Raw genomic sequence first — 22,315 nt, 5'->3', positions numbered from 1 at the left:
GCCATTGCCTTATTCTAGTAACTAATTCATTAATTATGTCGGACAGTGAACACCCAAAATTTATAATGCAAAAGAAGAATAGTTAACTTCCTTCGCATAAAGAATGAATCAACGTTTATCAATAACTTATATGTACCCATAATAATAATTTTATGATATTAATAATTTAATAAATTAAATGGTATCCTTGAAAAATGCAACTCATACTGCATAAAAACAAGTGCTCCTACAGATATGTCAATAGAAGATGTGACACAGCGAGAGGTTTGGTCTGGGAAAACAGGTATTTTCCTCCCAGCATGTGCTGCTGTGCTGATTTACAGCCAGGTGAGGTCAAATACTGGACCGCATTTTAAATGCCGGTCCGGGTTTTGGCAGCACTTGGCTGTCCTTAAATAGCAACTGGGCTCAGAAGCCAGGTCTCTGTGTTGGGATCTGGGAGCCTTGTGTCTGGATGAAGGCTTGTTAGGCTACTTTCACACTGGCGTTTCTGGGTCCGCTTCTGAGATCTGTTTCAGGGCTCTCACAAGCAAGGATCCGCTCAGAATGCTTCAATTTGGCTGCGTTTGGTCTCCGTTGCTTGCAGCGTTTTGGTGACCGACTGACTATGCAGAGCCAAACGGATCCATCCTGACACACAATGTAAGTCAATGGGGACGGATCTGTTTTTCACTGACACAATATGGTGCAATTAAAAACGGATCTGTCCCCCATTGACTTACAATGTAAGTTAAGATGGATCTGTTTTGAATTAGACTTTTTTTTAATGAATAATGCAAACTGATCTTGCATTATTCCTGATTATTAACGGATACAAGCATTTGCATTATCGGTGCAGATCCGTCTGTGCTGATACAAGACGGATCCGCACCAAGCGCAAGTGTGAAAGTAGCCTTACCTGTTTGGTGTGAAAAAAAGGTTGGTGCTGCTATCAGCAAGGACTCTTTGAGGCAGAATTGCTGTATGGTGTGAATTACTAATTCACAGCCTGATGAACGTTTAGAAATAAACAAAACAAACCTTTATTATAGTCCGTTTAAAAGGGGGCAAAAAGCCAATATGTCACAGTCTGTGACCATCAGGCACCAGTTTCACAGATGCACAGAGGACGGTCATAAATAAATCCTATGTGCAATTGAGAGACTGGACTAAAAAACTGGCTTGCTAGCTGGTAGTTGCTAATATACAAGTCCAAAATTGGAGCACGGACTCAGTGTAAATGGACGCTGTGTGTTTCTAGCTGGTGGTTCTATTAGATGTGTATATATACAGGTACGGTTGCGCCACTTGGTTCATAGGTCGCGTGATGTTACACACAGTTGATCGCACTGTCTCTACATAGATAAAGTCTCAAGGGACATATTCACACTGTAATGTAGTGCAGTGATCTGATCAGCCTCTGTGTGTAGCTGCGGCCAGTGTATACATCACAACCCTGCACCTGAAGCCAGTATATCAAGGCTAAACACAATCACTCATAGCCAGTATATTTTGGCTCCATTCATGCATCACATCCACACTCTATGGCTTCAGGGTCAAATATTGCATCAAGTGCACCCTGCCTAGAGAGCCGTGCTCCAATAAATAGCAACAGCTCTACGCGTTTCAACGCGACATGTGATTATCGCGTATCTTCAGGAGCTTATGTGCCTATGTCAGGACAAAAGTTGCCACACTGTAGCGTGTTATGGCTCCGGCGTTGTAATGGCCACACGCGGCCAGACAAACGCTGACATCATATGGCCGAAGCCCCGCCTATGGGGAGGGGTATGCCGGTTCCACAGCCAATCAGAAGCCGTACTGATACTTACCCCTCTCGGCAAGTATAGCGCACTAGCGCAGTTTATTGGGGGAAACATAATCGCGGCCCATGTATTGTCCAGTGATACAGAGACATGTCCGGTAATCGAGACCCGCAAATAATGGTGGTACGCCGAAATAGCAAGTATCGATCCCCGTCTGAGCTGTGTACCACCAGCGGGGAGGGGCAGCACAACTCAATACAGGCTGTAACCATGTTACTACAAACCTCAGCTAGACAGATCAATAATATCCAAACGGTGTACATTATGGTATATAGGTATGTACACACATAAGTGCACTGGAGAATAGAACAAAGTAATAGATAAATAATGCCATGGAGCAGTACAACAAAAACAAACATGCAACTCAAAACTAGGATACAGTACATCCTCCTAGTTACAGTGTGGCTGATACATCAGATAAAGCTGGCATATGATATGGCCTCATTAAGCCCTTGTGGTTGAACCGTCTGCAACTTATAGGTCCACATTGCTTCTTTACGTAGAAGGGATATATCAATATCGCCTCCACGGACAGATATTTTCACCTGATCAATCCCCTGTATTTTCAAAACATCAGGGTTACCGTCACGCATATCACATACATGACGTGCCACTGATGTGTCACGCTTATTCCGGATATCAGACATATGTTCACCAAATCTGCGTCTCAGTTCACGTTTTGTTTTATCTCTGCTACAACAGAATATTGAGCGATTTACCTCTCATATTAAGGAGAGAAAACATATTCTGTTTAATAGAGACATCAGTGACTTTAGGGAGGGTCGCATATTCGATTTTGGACCTAGACGTCCGGTCGCATCTGAGATGGACACAGAAGCGTCGTCTTCTGAATGCGACACGGATGCCGAACAGAGCAGTGGATCTACTAGAGGACGAGGGGGGTCTAGACGAGGAAGCCGTAGAGCGCGTGGCTCCCAACAGGGGGGTAGATCTGGGAGAGGTTCCCGGGGAGGTTTTTTAGATTTCCCACCGATGTCCGACTACCTATTGCGCCAGAAGAAAACCCCCGATGTCCCCAAGTAGATGAACTGCAAGTTATCAATCTGTCCAAACGTACACTTTCCACCACAGAAATGGGGCTCCTCAAGAGAGGCCTCTCTTTTGTACCCTTACAAAAGTTTAACCTATTTAATTGGGTTAAAGACCTGCAGCTTTTTGCACGGAGACTTAAATGGAAAACGTTTTTTAAAATTCATGACAGGAGAAGATGTCAGGAGTTAGGTATTGAGGCAGAAGATCTTCAGGATGTCCTACTTTTGGTAGGTCTATCAGAAGAGGGAGAAAGAATGATAGGGGATGGTCCGTTCACGGATCTGAGGAATCCATCAAAAATATTCCCTCCGGTGAGTGATAGTACCCCTATTGATACCTTCCTACATGTAGTCACACGAGACCTTCATAAACTAGAGGATACACCTCTGGGAAAGGACAACCTGACTTCTAGTGAGAGACAGTCCTTGGAGGAACTTGAGAGAGACACGTCTATTGTCATCAAGCCCTCCGACAAGGGAGGCAATATTGTCGTGATGGAGCAGGCAGACTATCGTTCCATGTGTCTCCGTCTACTTGAGGACACCAAAACCTATAAGCGTCTCTCAATTAATCCCACCTCTACTTTTAAGCAGGAGCTTGCGACCCTACTGAATAAAGCCCTTGAGGACAGATTAATCAGCAAAAATGAATTGGAATATCTGCTTCCTAAATCTCCGGTTGTAGCCACGTTCTATAGCCTGCCCAAACTGCACAAATCTGGACCGGTGCTGAAAGGCAGACCCATTGTCTCGGGCATAGGCAGCCTCACTGCCAATGTGAGCACATATGTGGACAGAATCTTGCGTCCATTTGTTGCCTCATTACCGTCCTATGCCCGTGACACGATGGATGTACTACAGCGTCTGGAGGGCATTCAGTGCGAGGAGGGTGTTCTTCTGACTAGTTTGGATGTTGAGGCCTTGTATAGCTCTATACCCCATGAATCTGGGTGTAGGGCTGTCGAGGCCTTCATCCAACAGAGAGGTGAACATTGTCGCCGACACAATACCTTCCTGATACAACTGTTGGATTTTGTCCTCACCCGCAACGTCTTTCTTTTTGACCAACACATCTACCACCAGCCAGTTTTTTAGTCCAGTCTCTCAATTGCACATAGGATTTATTTATGACCGTCCTCTGTGCATTTGTGAAACTGGTGCCTGATGGTCACAGACTGTGACATATAGGCTTTTTGCCCCCTTTTAAACTGACTATAATAAAGGTTTGTTTTGTTTATTTCTAAACGTTCATCAGGCTGTGAATTAATAGTACCAAGGAACGTCTACCTACTTACTCGTCTTAGTGTGAAATGGTGTGAATTACCACCAACACCGCAAGGTGACTTTGGTTGAATATGACGGCTTGTTTTGTCATTTGCCTAAAGTGTGAATAAAACACTAAACTGTTTGATCCAAAGAACTTTTGTTGCCTCTATACTGCGTCCGCTAATCCTGTCTACCAGAGCGAGTCCCCACAATTGGTGGAGGATGCAGGCAAGAGCAGTGAGGCTGGCGTGAATGCCGATATTTTTGGTTTCTGCATTTTTCAGGCATGGTTGTATGTCGTACATTAAACCAGCTGTATTACAACCAGTGCCCCACGACAAAATGGAGACTGTTGTGAAGGCCCTCATGGAGGATAATCTGCAGCAGTAAGAGACAAACCTGCAGCAACGCGAGGCTAATAAGCAGCAGGAGGAGACTAACCAGTTGCTGCTAGAACACGTGATGGCTTTGCAGACAGCAGGAGCAACCCCGAACGTCCACGATGCCCGGAAAGCAGCCCGTGCCGTGATTCCTAAGATGATCCCCGCAGATGACATTGAAACCTACCTGGTGATGTACGAGAAAGTGGCCATCAGGGAAAAGCTACCGCGTGACCAGTGGGCTGAGGTCATCGCTCCATTCCTGGTATCAGATTTCCAGTGGGTGTATTTCAACTTGCCAGACTATCAAGTGGCCGACTACCAAAAAGTTAAGGGTGAGATTTTGGCAAGACTGGGGGTGAATGTGTTGGTTCGGGCCCAACGGCTACATCAGTAGGGGTTTAGGCCGGCTGAGCCTGCGCGGACCCAGTATTATGACTTACTCCACCTCTTGCAAAAGTGGCTACAGCCTGATGTGCTGAGTCCCACGGCTATGCTGGAGAGACTATTGGCTGATATGTTCTGGAGGGCTTTGCCATACCTTCTATAGCACTGGATCAGTCAGGTGTCTCCTGGCAATGCCCTTGAGATGGTGGACCTGGTGCAACGCTATGAAGCTACCAGGAATCTAAAGGAAGGTTCTGTCGGGAGGGGGATTGGCAAACCCCGGAAATCTCCACCCCAGACCCGGAGATTTGAGCCGATAAAACCCGCTTGGGATGTACCCACTGCGGACCTGGTTCCGATAGTCTGCTGGCGGTGTCAGGAACCTGGCCATGTAAGGGCTGATTGTCCCCATTGGGTTGAGCCCATGGACACTAAGTATGGCTACCGTCAGTCGCTATATGCCAGGAGGATGTATGCAACAAGTACCCCAGAGTCTCTAGATCATTTGTGCCAGGTGGAAGTGGGAGACACTACGGCGGAGGCTCTACTGGACTTGTTTTGTCACTTGCCTAAAGTGTGAATAAAACACTGACCTGTTTGATACAAAGAACTTGTTGTTGCCTCCTTACTGCGTCCGCTAAAAAAAAAAAATACATAAAAAGTGTTTTGTAATGTAAATGTGAACACATTTGTAATTTACAGTTATGTAAAAAAAATGTTCTTTCGATTTAGCATTTACTAACCTTGAAGTGTGCCCCCTGGTGTCCCTAATATACACTTATGTGCACTGAGCGATATTTCTTCTGGTGGTCACACGTTTCTAGCTGCAGTATATGACTGGTTCTTCAGGGAAAAGCACATTGACACATATTCTTACATTGGCTCTCGCTTAGCTTATTAGACAGAAAGCCAAGTGTGTGCTTGGGAAAGGGAAAAACGGACAGACATACAATTTTACTGTACAGTTCCTTGCGGCAGTCCGTTATATGTTTTTGCCAAGTTTGGTTCTGCTCTATGTAAGTAGCATAATTTGTAAGGCTGAAAAAAATATATATGTCCATCCTATTCAGCCTATTATCCTTCAATGTTGATCCAAGGTAGAAGCCAATTTTCCTCACCTTAGGAAAAAAAATCCTGAAAATATGGCATTAAGTACCTGAATCAACAACCCCTCTCCAGAATTGTAGTAACTATGAGGGTGAGTAAAATTATCTGGTGCCGATATTTATTAGAGGCTTTGTGTCCTGTATGGAGAATGTGTTTTGTGTATGAATGGACAGAGAAGTTCAAGAAAGGTACACAATTGTCGATCATTAACCCCTTCAGCCACGGGCCTGTTTTCACCTTCCTGCCCAGGCCATTTTTTGCAAATCTGACATGTGTCACTTTATGTGGTCATAACTTTAAAACGCTTTTACTTATATAGGCCATTCTGAGATTGTTTTCTCCTCACATATCGTACTTCATGTGGTAAAAATGAGTAAAAAAAAAAATATATATTATTCCTATAAAATACCAAAATGAGCAAATTTCAAAATTTCTATTTCTCTACTTTTATAATAGATAGTAATACCTATAAAAATGGTAATTACTTTACATTCCCCATATGTCTACTTTATTTTGAAAATGACATTTTATTTTTTGGAGACGTTAGAAGGCTTAGAAGTTTGGAAGCAAAACCCACTTTTTAAGGACCAGTTCAGGTCTGAAGTCACTTTGTGAGGCTTAAATAATAGAAACCACCCAAAAATGACCCCATTTTAGAAACTACACCCCTCAAGGTATACAAAACGGATTTTACAAACTTTGTTAACCCTTTAGGTGTTCCACAAGAATTAATGGAAAATGGAGATAAAATTTCAGAATTTCACTTTTTTGGCAGATTTTACATTTTAATAATTTTTTTCCAGTAGCAAAGCAAGGGTTAACAGCCAAATAAAACTCAATATTTATTACCCTGATTCTGCGGTTTACAGAAACACCCCACATGTGATTGTAAACTGCTGTACGGGCACACGGCAGGGCGCAGTAGGAAAGGAACGCCATATGGTTTTTGGAAAGCAGATTTAGCTGAACTGGTTTTTAGATGCCATGACCCATTTGAAGCCCCCCTGATGCACCCCTACAGTAGAAACTCATAAAGTGACCACATTTTGGAAACTACGGGATAAAGTGCCAGTTTTATTGGTACTATTTTGGGTACATATGATTTTTATTTGCTCGATATTACATTTTTTGTAAGGCAAGGTAACCAAAAAATGGATGTTTTGGCATTGTTTGTATTTTGTATTTTTACAGTGTTTACCTGAGGGATTAAGTCATGTGACTTTTTTATAGAGCAGATCGTTACGGACGTGGCAATACCTAATATGTCTACTTTTTCTTATTTAAGTTTTACACAATAATAGCATTTTTGAAACCGAAATAATGATATTTTAGTGTATCCATAGTCTGAGAGCAATAGCTTTTTTTTTTTTTTTTTTACTGTGTCCACCTGGGTCATGTGATATTTTTATAGAGCTGGTTGTTACGGATGTGGCAATACCTAATTGGTATACTTTTTTATTTTTATTTTTTTCACTTTAGCACAATAATAGCAGTTTTGAAGCCAAAAATTTTAGTGTCTCCATTGTCTGAGAGTGATAGCTGTTTTGATTACTTGCTGTTGCAATTTTTGTGATGTAATGTGAAAAAAATTGCTTTTTTTTTTACACCATTTTTTTTTATGGTGTTCATCTGAGTGGTTAGGTCATGTGATATTTTTATAAAGCTGTTTGTTACCAACGTGGCGATACCTAATATGTATACTTTTTTATTTTTTTCACTTTAGCACAATAATAGCAGTTTTGAAGCAAAAAATAATCATATTTTAGTGTTTCCATTGTCTGAGAGTGATAGCTTTTTATTTTTTGACCGATTCTCCTTTTTTTATGGTGTTTTTCGGACAGGGTGGATCATGTGATATATTTATAGAGCCGGTTATTATGGACGCGGCGATACCTAATGTGTGGGGTTTGTTTTTCATTTTTTTTATTATAAAATAAGGGGAAAGGGGTGTTTTCTTTTCTTTTTTTACCTTATTCATTTTATTACTTTATTAATTGTCTTAAAAACACATTTTTTTTACTTTGTTCTCTTTACTTTATTTATGAGGTTCACTTTTGGGGGTCTGATCCCCTCTGCAATACATTACAATACATCTGTATTGAATTGCATTGCCTGTTAGTGTATTACACTGAGTCATACACTAACAGGTTGCCTAGGAGACACAGCCTGAGGCTGGATCTCCTCGGCTCCTGTAGAAGGCAGTTCCCGATGTCGTGCAAGGCATTGGGCAGCCTCTGCATGGCTTTGGGTTGCCATCGAGCAGTGCGGCGACTCGATGCGACCACTCACCCGACACAAACTCCTTCTTTGTCGCGGTCAGCACGGACCGTGGCATAGAAGGGGTTAATCCGCCGGCATTGGCTTTTACAGCGTTTCCGGCGGATACAGCAGGGGCCCAGCTACCACGGACTGCAGTGGGGCCCCTGCAGTGATTGCACACGCACCGCTCCGGTGCCCGCGTGATCACTACGACGTACTATTACGTCAAATAGCGGGAACGCAGTGGTTCCCATGACGTAGTAGTACGTCATAGGTCGGGAAGGGGTTAAGAAGGAGATAGATGCCCATAAATGTCCACGACGAATGACAACATTGAGCGTGCACATGAACTGATTCTGTTGGATAGATGGGTAACAGTGGATCATGTGATTCTACGAGGATAAAGATTCATGTCTCAGGAAGAGGTAGTGCATTTGTGGCTTGCAGCTCAGCTTAAAACATATTTTAATGCCAACACTGTCTTCAAAAGCACAATATATCCACAAAACAAGCCTTACAACTAATCAAGTATATGCTCCACCATAGTTACTTTTCAGTTGGGAATTACATATACCTGCAATACATGGGAAGCTTAAATGGACGATGAGTTCTTATTGACATGCTTGTTTAAGCCTTTAGCATACTTTTGGTACATTGATGACCTGCTAATAATCTGGACAAGTTCAGAAGATAAGATGAAGGCCTTCCACAAAAACATCAGCAATTTTCATCCAACCATCAGACTCGCTGTTAACAACTCAAAATCTCAGATACATTTCCTGGACACAACTACATACATCAAGATCGGCATCATACAAACATCAATCTCCCATACATCTACAGGCCCTCCAGTATATATAAGATGGGGCAGCTTCCATCCAGAACACACAAAGAAGTCCATTATTGAGATATTTTTGGATCTGTTCAGACACAGAAGAAAGAAAACAACACCTGCTATCACTGAGGAATACAACCAGGATACCACCCCTTGATTATAGAGGAACATATCCACAAAGCTACAAGGATTCCAAGAAATGGCATCTTGGTCACCTACAACCCCAGAATGAACATCTTGAAGAGAATTGCTACTGATCTCCAGCCTATACTCCACAAAGATAATGGACAATCTAACACCTGGATGTAAGACCGACTACATGGACACACTTCCCACTAGACTGATTCCAGATCTCCTTAATTTCGTTTCAGGGGCGAACTGCCCCCTTCATCAGGACAATAAAACTTTTACATGTCACATGTAAAAGTTTTATTGTCCTGATGAAGGGGGCAGTTCGCCCCTGAAACGCGTTGACCTTTTGAATAAAAGATTACCTTTCATGGTAACATTGTAGTACGGAGTATGTTTCTGCATCAGCGCCGCTTGGAAATGGTCTGAATTCTTCTCTCAACCAATCCTTCTTTATCCCATTGACCGTGAGCCATGGAAAAGGGCACAGACCTGGGCAGCAGATGCAGTGTTCTTCCCGCAAGCTGGACGGGAATATTCCAGCAAAGTGATTTATAGGTGTTGTGACTCGTCACAACCCTACATGGTAAGCACAATCAGTGTATTTGCATTATTATTGTCTGTAAGGTTCTACACATGAGGCGCTGCCTCCTTTTCTCTTCTTCTCTTCTATAATTTCTAAAGATAGATTTACACTACCCGGCTAAGCAGGCAATGATCGGGAAGTTACCGTTCTTTCCCAATAACTGCCTGCTCGTCAGTGGAGGTAAAAAGCTCAATTATTGTGCAGTGATCATCCCCACTGTATGGCTCCACAAGTGATGGCTACTGCCATCTTTTGTCTTCATACAGACTCATTGTTTCTGGGCAGCAGATTGATGTTTACATAGTAAGATCTGCTGCCAGGCAGATTATTGGGAATGAGAGTTTGTGCTCATGTTTGTTCCTGATAATCAGCCCAATTATGTGGCGTAAATAAGCCTTTAATCTACAGTTGTGGCCAAAAGTTTTGAGAATTACATAAATATTGAAAATTGGAAAAGTTGCTGCTTAAGTTTTTATAATAGCAATATGCATATACTCCAGAATGTTATGAAGAGTGATCAGATGAATTGCATAGTCCTTCTATGCCATGAAAATTAACTTAATCCCCCAAAAAACTTTCCACTGCATTTCATTGCTGTCATTAAAGGACCTGCTGAGATCATTTCCGTAATCGTCTTGTTAACTCAGGTGAGAATGTTGACGAGCACAAGGCTGGAGATCATTATGTCAGGCTGATTGGGTTAAAATGGCAGACTTGACCTGTTAAAGGAGGGTGATGCTTGAAATCATTGTTCTTCCATTGTTAACCATGGTGACCTGCAAAGAAACGCGTGCAGCCACCATTGCGTTGCATAAAAATGGCTTCACAGGCAAGGATATTGTGGCTACTAAAATTGCACCTCAATCAACAATTTATAGGATCATAAAAAACTTCAAGGAAAGAGGTTCAATTCTTGTTAAGAAGGCTTCAGGGCGTCCAAGAAAGTCCAGCAAGCGCCTGGATCGTCTCCTAAAGAGGATTCAGCTGCGGGATCGGAGTGCCACCAGTGCAGAGCTTGCTCAGGAATGGCAGAAGGCAGGTGTGAGCGCATCTGCACGCACAGTGAGGACGAAGACTTTTGGAAGATGGCCTGGTGTCAAGAAGGGCAGCAAAGAAGCCACTTCTCTCCAAAAAAATCAGGGACAGATTAACCTTCTGCAGAAAATATGGTGAATGGACTGCTGAGGACTGGGGCAAAGTCATATTCTCTGATGAAGCCTCTTTCCGATTGTTTGGGGCATCAGGAAAAAGGCTTGTCCGGAGAAGAAAAGGTGAGCGCTACCATCAGTCCTGTGTCATGCCAACAGTAAAGACCTGAGACCATTCATGTGTGGGGTTGCTTCTCATCCAAGGGAGTGGGCTCACTCACAATTTTGCCCAAAAACACAGCCATGAATAAAGAATGGTACCAAAACACCCTCCAACAGCAACTTCTTCCAACAATCTAACAACAGTTTGGTGAAGAACAATGCATTTTCCAGCACGATGGAGCACCGTGCCATAAGGCAAAAGTGATAACTAAGTGGCTCGGGGACCAAAACATTGACATTTTGGGTCCATGGCCTGGAAACTCCCCAGATCTTAATCCCATTGAGAACTTGTGGTCAATCCTCAAGAGGCGGGTGGACAAACAAAAACCCACTAATTCTGACAAACTCCAAGAAGTGATTATGAAAGAATGGGTTGCTATCAGTCAGGAATTGGCCCAGAAGTTGATTGAGAGCATGCCCAGTCGAATTGCAGAGGTCCTGAAAAAGTAGGGCCAATACACCAAATACTAACTCTTTGCATAAATGTCATGTAATTGTCGATAAAAGCCTTTGAAACGTATGAAGTGCATGTAATTATATTTCACTACATCACAGAAACAACTGAAACAAGGATCTAAAAGCAGTTTAGCAGCAAACTTTGTGAAAACTAATATTTGTGTCATTCTCAAAACGTTTGGCCACGACTGTACAAGTGGCAGTACTCATTCGGGACAAATTGATCGTAACTAACGATTTCAACCAAGAACAATCGTTGGGTAACAGAATGCTAAGGAATAATTGTTTTAAAACACTGACCACCCACCACCATCACCTGGAATGAAGTCGGTCATATGTAATATTTTCAGCCGATAGACACCGGTGGTTGCTTGTGCTTAACCCCTATTGCCTGTCCATCTGTAACAATAACATTCGTTTTATTGCTCTGTAAGTCTATATTATCTTAATTCTATATCACCCCATGTACAAATGCCTGTAATATCTTGGGGGTTGTCTCACTTCAGTAAATTACATTTATCATGTAGAAAAAGTTAATACAAAGCACTTACTAATGTATTGTGATTCTCCATATTGCCTCCTTGTTCATCTCATTATACACTGCTGGTTTCCAGGGGTTATGACCACCCTGCAATCCAGCAGTGGTGGACGTGCCTGAACACTATAGGAAAAAGTGCCGGCCTCTGGTGGTCGGGACCATGGGAGCTCACATAAGCCACCATGGAGAACCACAATACATTAGTAAGTGCCTTGTATTAACTTTCTCTACATGATGAATGCCATTTGCCGAAGTGAGACAACCCCTTTTAAATGTGTTATTCTCACAGTTAGGCTACTTTCACACTAGCATTTTAGTTTTCCGGTATTAAGATCCGTCATAGGAGCTTAATACCGGAAAAAAAACACTTCAGTTCTGTCCCCATTCATTGTCAATGGGGACAAAACTGAACTGAAATGCTCCAAAATGCATTCTGTTCCGTTTAGTTGTGTTCCCATACCGGAGAGCAAACCGCAACATGTCGATAGTTTGCTTTCTGTCCTGGGATGCTGAGCAAGATGGATCTGGTATGACCCCCAATGCAAGTCAATGGGGACGGATCCGTTTTCTCTGTCACAATAGAAAACGGATCCGTCCCCCATTGACTTTTAATGGTGTTCATGATGGATCCGTCTTGGCAATGTTAAAGATGATACAACCGGATCCGTTTATAATGGATGCACATGGTGTATTATCAGTAACGGAAGCGTTTTTGCTGAACCCTGCCGGATCTAGTAAAAATGCTAGTGTGAACGTAGCCTTATTCATTTGTATTAGACCTGAAGGTGTCTCTGTCCTGCAAACGGAAATATTCTGGTTAGCCAGTAAAGGTATCACTGCTATAATAATGTTGCCCTTTTTAACACAAAAGTATTTAGCATCACACAGATATTTCTGGCTAACACAGTACGACACTATATTTTTCAATACGTAAGGACTATAAACAGAAGAGGAAGGACACAATAACGCTGTAATAAAGCTGTAGAGCAGAGACGCATGCAAAGTCCAGTGGGAATAGTAGGAAACCACTAAACTGAAATCAAGTGTCTATCCTCTTCTGCCCACGCACAGTGTGACTCTGCGCAGAGATGAGGGGAAGTTCAACAGAAAAAGAAAAGCTAAAAATGGCATTTAGAAGTATTAATAAGTATGTTTTACAATGTAGCGGTCATTGTTTCCTACAATACTGAATGTTATTCCCATAACAATGGTTTTTTTTCAGCACCAGGAAATGTCTGACCTGCTGTTAATTACATTTTCATACCCTGTTGTCGGTAGTAACTCACACAGGGTTCACACGTGAAAAGACGGGAGATGGAACTTAATACAATCACTGACTTTTAGTATTTTTTCTCACTACAGCTTTTCACATTTGCCCCAAAAATTAGATTCTATGAGGGACACATCAAATGTTTTATGTTACTATTGTGGCGTAAAAGAAAAACGTTTTTATTATGGTGCATGCCATATTTGTGCCATAACTTGCAACTTTTCACTTCTCTTGCTACTTTTCTAGAAAAGTGGGAGGGGTGTAGGCAAGGGGCATAGCCTTCCATAGCCCAACGGATTTACTACCAGAAACTGGCGTGAATGATAGTTGAAATCTACACTAGCTATGACATGAATTTCCTGGCACAGAGACTGGAGATGCACCACTGGACTTTATTCTAGGACTGGCATTTGTAATCTGCCCTACTGGTTTATAATATAGCGGCTCACTCTCTTGTCACTTGTCAATTTGACTCATCCTGTCAAAGTGATCAATTAATGTATATAATTACACTTAGAACCATCCATAGATAGTATTTAATAATCCACCTCTACATACATAATAAATAAAAATCTGTTCTAGAACATAATTAAAATCACACCTTATAATAAGCAAAATGACATTTAAAAAAATATATACCGGTATATGGAAAAATAAATGTAAAATATTAAAAGAGATTTTAGAATAAGAAAATGTAACATATAGTGGCAATATTTCAATAGGAGCCGTATAACCAATATAATTTTTGTGGGTGCAATTAGAAACAAAGGACGTTATTATTTATAACCAAATAGCACCATATGCAAATGTGTTACCATTTATAACTTATTATCAGCATATGTAAATGTCATACCTATCGTGGCAATTTTCAGTTTTTTGTAGCTGTATAAATGTTGGTTATTGATGGCATCAACATATGATAGTGGATTTACATACAGCTCCTATTCAAATATTGCCACTATATGTTACATTTTCTTATTCTAAAAATTCTTTTAATATAAAAAAAATCCATATACTGTACATATTTTTTTAATGTAATTTTGCTTATTATAAGGCGTGATTTTAATTATGTTCTAGAACAGATTTTTATTTATTATGTATGTAGAGGTGGGTTATTAAATACTATCTTAAGGTAATACTCTCTCTGGATGGTTCTAAGTGTAGAGTGCCTGCCCTGGGTATGTACAATAAAAATAAATGTACCATTTTATCCAGAGCCTGGGACTCCCATTTATCAAAGGAACAGTGGGACTTAGGACTAGTATCCTCAGTATCAGTCAAACAATTATCATCTATCCTGCAACAGCTTTTACATTTCTCATCAATTTAATATTGGCGATACTGGGGTGCGGAGCTTAAAGGAGTCTTTCACGCTGATTCACCCTATTAACCTAATAACAGACTAATGTCCACGGCATCCCCCCTATTAAAACGGTGCTTACCGTATGTTGCTTGCTATCATCGTTCTGCCGAAAAACACTTTTAATCCATATGCAAATGAGTCTGTGAAGGTGCCATTTTCATACGAAGCCACTCCCCCTCCGCCGCGTCTGCCCGCCCTTAGTCTCTGTTCTAACCTCCCTCCTCCAGTCCGTAATCCCGCGCATGCGCACGCTAAACTGCGATATCGGCGAGTGCGCATTGAATGAGCACTGTCGGGCCGGGGCATTGCAGTTTAGCGCGCGTATGCACGGGATTACGGACGGGAGGAGGGAGGTTTTTGAACAGAGACTAAGGGCGGGCAGACGCGGCGGATGGGGAGTGGCTTCGTATGAAAATTACCCAGAGGCCTGGGCACCGGCCGTTGTAACGCCGCCCCTGGGCACCTTAACAGACTCATTTGCATACGGATTAAAAGTGTTTTTCGGTAGAACGATGATAGCAAGCAACATACAGTAAGCACAGTTTTAATAGGGGGGATGCTGTGGACATAACACTGTTATTAGGTTAATAGGGTGAATCGGCGTGAAAGACTCCCTTTAAGGGGCCTTCAAACAAGCCGAGGATTGCGACAATTATTGGGAATGAACGTTTCTCCGAACGCTCGTACCTATTAGCTGGCCCAAGTAAAGGTGCTGCCCATCAACTGACAAACCCGTGAGTCAGTCCGACTCTTTCACATGACACCGAAAATCCTAATTTTTTGGCAGCACATCGTCATGTGTAGTTTTGGGACAAAGCCATGAGTGGAATCAAAAAGAATATGAAAGGATCTTGCTGCATTTACCTCTGGATTTGGCTCAAAAACTGTATAAAAACCTGAAGTGGTGTTCTCACTATAGTCAGATAGGCAATATCTTGATGGGAGAGGGCATGAGCACTGAGGCCACCACTGACCCCCAATTCTGTCCCTTCAGCACAGTGCAGCAGGCAAACAGACATTGGCCCAGGTTTATGTCTGCACCAAAAATCTGCCCAAAAAAGTGGCACAAATTAGCACATCTAGGGTTTCTACACTTTCCAACATGCTTAATTAGGGGGTAGGAGTTAGCAGAAAGCGGGCAGATCTCGACGGGAAAGGGATGGCGTCAAAAGTGCACCATATTGTGCCAACATTTTAGGCGCAATTTTGCCTTAAAACTCACAGTAAACAAAACCAACGGTTAGAATAGAGTCAGAGAAAAGGGTCTATCCCTGCGACACATTTATCATCCAGCCTGAGCCCCTTTGATAGATACAGTAGGGTGCAGGTCTAGACAGTCGGTCTAAGCTTATGCCATCTATAGGATTCATACAGTATATCTGGGCCATTGTGTAGAGTGAGCTGAGAGGAGTTGTAGTGCACAGCAGTGGGTAAGGACTGGAGCAATGTCATGCCCATTGCAAAGAGCATAGATAGCTATATAGACCTTCACTGTGTGAATTTTCCGAGTGTGAGTTTTTGAACTTCTCTAATCACACTCTGCTGCTTCCCCTTTCTATTTTAATCTTATCTCTCTATATTGCTTACTTATTCAGAATGTGGTTGTCAATTTCCAATTATTCGCATGAAGCATTCTTGAAATCGAGCTGAAGCTTAAGATGTCTATTTTTTTTAATTGTAGAGTATGACGGTTACCGGAATTTGTATAAACATTTAACTACTGCACTGTAGTCATGGTTTAATGTATATTATATAGTAATAATTATTCTATATATTCTATATTCTTTATTAAAACACAAAATGCTTAAATGCTGCTATTCTATATTAACATGAAGGTATACTAAAAGTAAAGAAAAATAGGAAAGCAATCTATGCCTTAATTTACAATTTTCCTAAAAAAAAAAACATCATAAAGCTAGGGGCTGAAATGTGCTGCTATGTCTTTACAATCAGAAGCCGGTAACTACAAATGTCATACTGTCATGCCTGTAATATCTGTACCCTGGCGTTCCATAAATTTTATAATTTTGATTAACGCCCTCTGTCAACTTTATTATGTCAACTGTGCATTATAAGGGCTCATGCACAAGAACGTATTTTCTTTCCGTGTCCATTCCGTTTTTTTTTTTGCGGACCATAGTTACTCTGTGTGCATTCTATTTCCGTATGTCCACTCTTCAAAAAAATAGAACATGTCCTATTATTGTCTGCATAACGGACAAGGATAGGACTGTTCTATTAGGGGCCAGCTGTTCCGTTCCGCAAAATACAGAATGCACACGGTCGTCATCCATATTTTTTGAGGATCCGTGTTTTGCAGACCGCAATATACATACGGTCGTGTGCATGAGCCCTAAATTGTATTCTATGGTTCCTACTGCTACAATAGGAAGATATTTTAAAAGAAAACTGATGCAATAACGGCAAGAAGCTGATTGACAGCATGATAGAATAAACATAAATATTTACAATACAATATTATTAAATAAATAAATAAAAAGCATTGTTTTAAATTGGGCAGATCCGACAGGCAGGCGTTTAAGGTCTCTTCTCCATCATGCCTGATGCTATTAGCTATTGTCAGACTACACAATGTCGCTTTTTACAAAAAAAAAAGAATTTAGCTCTGAAGAGAATCACTGTCTATAGAGTACAGTGGACAAAAGACAGATCCGTTTTTTTTAATTTTATTAATCTTCATGAATGGCTAATGTATACTCAGTGACTAATGATAGATGCAACTGTCAGAATGTCCCAAGCACTCTTTCAGAAGCATAAAAGGGCACAAATAGTGTGCACCAAGTCCTGTAACACTGGGACACACATTCATACTAGCCTAAAATCACACTTTATAGAGGCAGAGAAGAGAGCATTTATCAAATCAATCAAACAGGCATAAAAAGCTGTACCTGGCCACACGTCAGAATGGGACTCTCTCTGTACTGGGGCAGGAAACTATACGGCCAGACTGGTTGCAGAATCCATCTGTTCCTCCTTTTCCGGTAAAAACAATTGCATTGCACAGAGGCTGGACTGCACATTAAGAAGCTCTTTCTAAAGTAAAAGCCTTGATTAACTATTCAGAACTTGGGCTTCAGGAAGAAATACACACCCCACGGTAGGAAAATATTCAGAATTGTTAACCCTATAAATCTTTGTCAAATATTATAAAACCTGACACTTTATAAGCCGTAAGGAATGAATAGTAAAAGATTTTGTCCTCTAGTTACATGTTTCCATGGTGTGACTAAAACTTTTAAAGGGAGTCTGTCACCGGGAAATTCACTGTTAAACCTTGCAGGGCTAGCTCAGATGAATGTAGTGATCCCTTTTTACTTAGTGATCCATAGCTTTAAAAAAAAATGTATTTTTAATGCATATGCAAATGAGCGGTTAAGTGCACCCAGGGCGGGTCCAAGCCGCTCTGTCCATCCTTGCTCCAGTTGCCTCTTCTGCCAGACCCTCCCTATCCTCGATTGACGGGGCTAGGTTCCTGCACAGTCATCTAGCCTGGCCCTGTCAATGAAGGAGAGGAAAGGGCTGGCTGAGGAAGCAGGAGGAGCAGGATGCACACAGTGGCTTGGACCCGCCCATGGTGCACTTAACTGCTCATTTGCATTTGGATAAAAAATACACTTTCTCCACAATGAAGCTATGGGTCACTAAGTGAAAGGCGTCAGTACATTCAGCTGAGCTAGGCCTACAAGACATTGCGCCTAGTTTAAACAGTAGATTTCCTGGTGCAGACAGGCGCAAAGGAAAACTGGCGCAGTTGCCCATAGCAACCAATCAGATTGATCCTTTCATTTTCCAAAGGAGCTGTGAAAACAAAAATGAAAGGTGGAATCTGATTGGTTGCTATGGGCAAGTGAGCCTGTCTTCCTTTGCACCAGTTTTGATAAATCTCTCCCAATAGGTTTTTGCCAGAAGACAATATGGGGAGATTTATCAAACTGGTGTAAAGTAGAATTGGCTTAGTTGCCCATAGCAACCAATCTGATTCTACCTTTCAGGAGCTCTAAAAAATGAAAGGTAGAATCTGATTGGTTGCTATGGGCAACTAAGTTAGTTCTACTTTACATTAGTTTGATAAATCTCCCCCAATATTCTTTTGTTTTTATTATTTAAAAGGCTCGTCCGTCATTTTTATCATCTGTGCCCATTATGGCTCATGCACACGAACGTATTTTGTTTCCGGGTCCGTTCCTTTTTTTTCTGGCCTGTATGCGGAACCATTCACTTCAAAGGATCCACAAAAAAAATTCTGTTTCCATATGCCTGCATAGCCGTTCCACAAAAAAGATAGAACATGTTAGAGTGGGTACACATCACGTTTTTCCCATCCTTTTAACGTATACAAAAAAACGCATACGTTAAACAGACGCCTCAGAATGATGCCATACAGTGCCATCCGTTCACCATAAAGTTCCATTGTAAAAAAAAACTTATACAATTTTTTATAACGTATACGTCAAACACAGGCATGAAATGTGATGTAAACAATGGATCCCCCAAAAAACTGATGCAATACGGATGTCACACGGACGCCATCCATAATTTTTGCGGATCAGTGTTTTGGGGACCACCAAATACATACGGTCATGTGCACGAGGCCTTAGACACAGACCTGAGCAGGTGGTGGCAGCAAGTTGTCTGTCTGGGGTGTGCGGACTCTGTTGGGGTGTGATTTATACTCAATTTGCAACCAGAGTAGAAGATAATATTACTACAGGATGTCAGCTGCTTTTGGACTGAGGGCCACAATGTTGTATCCTCTACTTTAGGGTCCATTCACACGTGCGCGTTTTGCGGACCGCACATGGCTGCCCCTGTGATAGAAATACCTATTCTTGACCGCCATTGTAGGCAAGAATAGGACATGCTCTATCTTTTTTGCAGGGCCGCGTAATGTTGAAATAAATGGGTCCGCACCCTTTCCGCAAAATTGTGGAACGGATGCGGACCCTGAACTACGGACGTCTAAATGGACCCTTTAAAGGCAATGCACACCTTTGTGGGGCAATTCTTTAGGATAGCATACTACTAATTTGGGCTAAACATTTACTTTTTAAATTTGGTAATAAAAAGAAGCACAAACCGACTGACGCTGCTGGATCGGGTCACTGCCGAGAATGAAGTATAGGAAACCACAGAGAGTCCAGATAATATTTTGGTGGTTCTCAGCAATATAAAGTCTAATGTATAATGGAGAAAATGTACAGAGATAGCGGCACTCACTAATATGAAATCTTCATCTTGTGCTCGCAGTTAACGTCCAAGTAACAAGACGCCGTAAGGTCAAGCAGCCGCTTCGTGCGGTATACGATTCATCAAGTCTCCACTTTTTCAATTTTTCTTTATTAAAAAATGTCAGCAGTTTTTGTTCTACAGGGTAAAAGGGATATTCCCATCTTAGACATTAGGGGTATATCACTAGGATACCTCTACTTAGAATGGAGCCCGCAAAGGGACAGAGGTTGCACCACGCATGCGCCGCCGCCCTCCATTTATTCCTATGGGAATTTGCCATTTATGCGGTTTTTGTTTTGTTTTTTAAATCCAGTGTAGAATTGACATTTACTTTTATAGTGTGGCGCCACCTGGTGTTTAAAGTGTATAGCAATGTGCTCCTCTATCTACCATGCCGTGTTCTGCTGGTTAGGCATGCACAGTCGCTCTCCCCACAGCCGGGTCTCTGCATAGTGATTCTCTGGTAACTGCAAAGCAGTCAATAGAAATTGCTTCCTTCCCTGCAGAAAGCTAAATCTATTGGCAGCGGTGCACTGAACAGAGGATCACTATGCTGTGGGGAGAGTGACTGAGCATGTGTGACCAGCAGCACTCAGCTAATTAGATGGACATGCCTAATGCTATATAATATGAACACCAGGTGGCGCCACACTATGTAAGTAAATATCATAATTCTTTACTGGACTAAATGTCTAACAGCATGTAAATGGTAAATATGCTTCATTTTTTATGATCTATACAATGAATAGGGACAAACTCCTTTAAGTGGGTAATTTCCTAGTTATATAAGAAATACTAAGCTAACGCACTACACTAAAGATGACTTGATGTTTTTATTGCATATAGTAAACGTATCCCTTTCTCGTCTGGTGTTACGTCTCTGCTAGAGAAGGGAGTGCATATGCTTTGATGGATAGGTAAAAGATTTCTAGAATGGTACTGTTTTTAACATACCGTACTTTTGACAGGTGACTCAGGAAAATAATACAAATATGGCTATAAAAACTATGCAACACTTACGTAACTAAATTGATAAACCTCTATCTAGACATGAGCTAATCCATGCTCACATCAATTTTTAACTCCTCAAGTTGTTGACCCAAAAACAACAACAGGATAAATGACAAATGTTTGATAGTTCCACCGCTGGGACAACCATCAATCCCCTTTAGAAAGAAGCTATGTTCACCATGCCCTACCATTCCACTCATTGTCTATTGGACTGATGGAGACAGTATGTGGCCATCTCTGTCAGTCCCATAGACAATGAATGGGGACATAAGTGGAACCATCACTAAAATCCTGAAGGACACCCATCTCACTTAAGCAAGGTAGCACACATGCACGCAGCCCTTCTATCACTTTTGCAGGCTGATATACCAAATCAACACCACCCACCCAGCGTATATATTTACTAAGGCTCACCTTGCCTTTAGCTTGCAGCTTACATGAATGACGCTGAACTTCTGAGGTGAGAAATAAAGAGTGAATTATCTACGGTACTTGCTGCTGCCTGCTGGCACTTGCTTTACAGGGCCAGACAGACTGCACTGTTGAGACACGGGATAGACGAAAAACAAACCTAACATTGATTCATCAAAGATTTCCACACATAAGGAGGGCAAACACTGGGCCTCCTATACCTCCACCGGACCAGACTGCAACTGTGCCCTTCGGAGCGAGAGACACTGTAAAGAAAACAGGCCTAGTGCTGGGCTCATCAATGCAGAGTTCACTGGAAGCAAACCATCTCCCAGTTAGGTGCAATTGTGCACCAGGCATCAGAGGCCACAGCCATTATAATGTCAGTGCCTGTATTCCAGTTCAAACTTGGTTTTTTTTGCCACCGTATTTGGTGTACAGAAGTTTTGAACCTCAATCTATTGTATCCAGCTGTTTTGTTCCCCAGTCTCTGGGTTCCATTGTTGGACGGACCAGCCATTTTTTGGGCACAGGACAACAAGCTAATGTTTACTGGGAGTTCCCAACTCCCACTTGAGAATCAGAAGGTGTTTCCATTTTCTTAACAGCTCTTTTTTAAGGGGCTACTAACACAACAATCCATGACTCTAGTATACATGAGACTGGCCAGCCTGAAGAAAACAATCACCTATTCGTTTTCTCCTAGTTTTTTCTAGACTAAAGTGATTAAAAAATGTAAGAAAAGGGGGGGGGGGGGGTCAGAAGCCAATGCAGCCAGACGCGTGAGAGCTGAGCTCTGCTGTTCCCAGGCTCCAGACCAGCTGAAAAAGCTATCACCCCGCGGCAAAATGGAGAAAAAAAAGGTGCGGAAGGTCCCTAAAGCGGTGCCCGAGGCTGCAG

General features: G+C 41.9%; 1 protein-coding gene across 6 annotated transcripts in view; it reads right to left on the bottom strand.

Moving 5' to 3' along the window:
• The window catches only part of LOC122920624 (dipeptidase 2-like), a 128,811-nt gene that overhangs the window by 84,986 nt on the left and 21,510 nt on the right, over positions 1-22,315 (bottom strand). Inside the window, exons 1-2 of one of the 6 annotated variants that reach the window (XM_044270274.1) lie at positions 17,653-17,701; positions 11,889-11,971 (exon numbers count right to left, since the gene is read on the bottom strand). The exons of 2 other annotated variants lie outside the window; for them this stretch is intronic. The gene's annotated coding sequence lies outside the window, so the exon portion shown is untranslated. Of the gene's footprint in view, positions 1-5,483; positions 5,528-11,888; positions 11,972-17,652; positions 17,713-22,315 lie in introns of those variants that run through there. 3 more of the 6 variants (XM_044270276.1, XM_044270278.1, XM_044270277.1) reach the window with 3 other exon arrangements.

Source organism: Bufo gargarizans, chromosome 10, assembly GCF_014858855.1.
Source record: "Bufo gargarizans isolate SCDJY-AF-19 chromosome 10, ASM1485885v1, whole genome shotgun sequence".
Lineage (NCBI taxonomy): Eukaryota > Metazoa > Chordata > Amphibia > Anura > Bufonidae > Bufo > Bufo gargarizans.
The sequence above is the reverse complement of the archived record's forward strand: the minus strand, read 5'-3'. Positions and strand labels throughout refer to the sequence as shown.